This window comes from Octopus bimaculoides, chromosome 11 (genome assembly GCF_001194135.2).
Source record: "Octopus bimaculoides isolate UCB-OBI-ISO-001 chromosome 11, ASM119413v2, whole genome shotgun sequence".
Taxonomy (NCBI): Eukaryota; Metazoa; Mollusca; class Cephalopoda; order Octopoda; family Octopodidae; genus Octopus; species Octopus bimaculoides.
In genome coordinates, this window is record NC_068991.1 from 2685414 (window position 1) to 2685772 (window position 359).

Consider the following 359-nt stretch of genomic DNA (forward strand, 5'->3'; position numbering starts at 1 on the left):
CACACGTATGTATGTTTACTCTTTTACGTGTTTCAGTCATTTGACTGTGGCCATGTTGGAGCACTGCCTTTAGTCGAGCTAATCGACCCCAAGACTTATTCTTTATAAGCCTAGTACTTATTCTATCGGTCTCTTTTGCCGAACCGCTAAGTTACGGGAACGCAAACACACCACCATCGGTTTTCAAGGGATGTTGGGGAAACAAACACAGACACACAAACATATACACACACATACGCATATATATATATACATATATAAGACGGGCTTCTTTCAGTTTCCGTCTACCAAATCCACTCATAAGGCTTTGGTTGGCCCGAGGCTGTAGCAGAAGACACTTGCCCAATGTGCTACGCAGT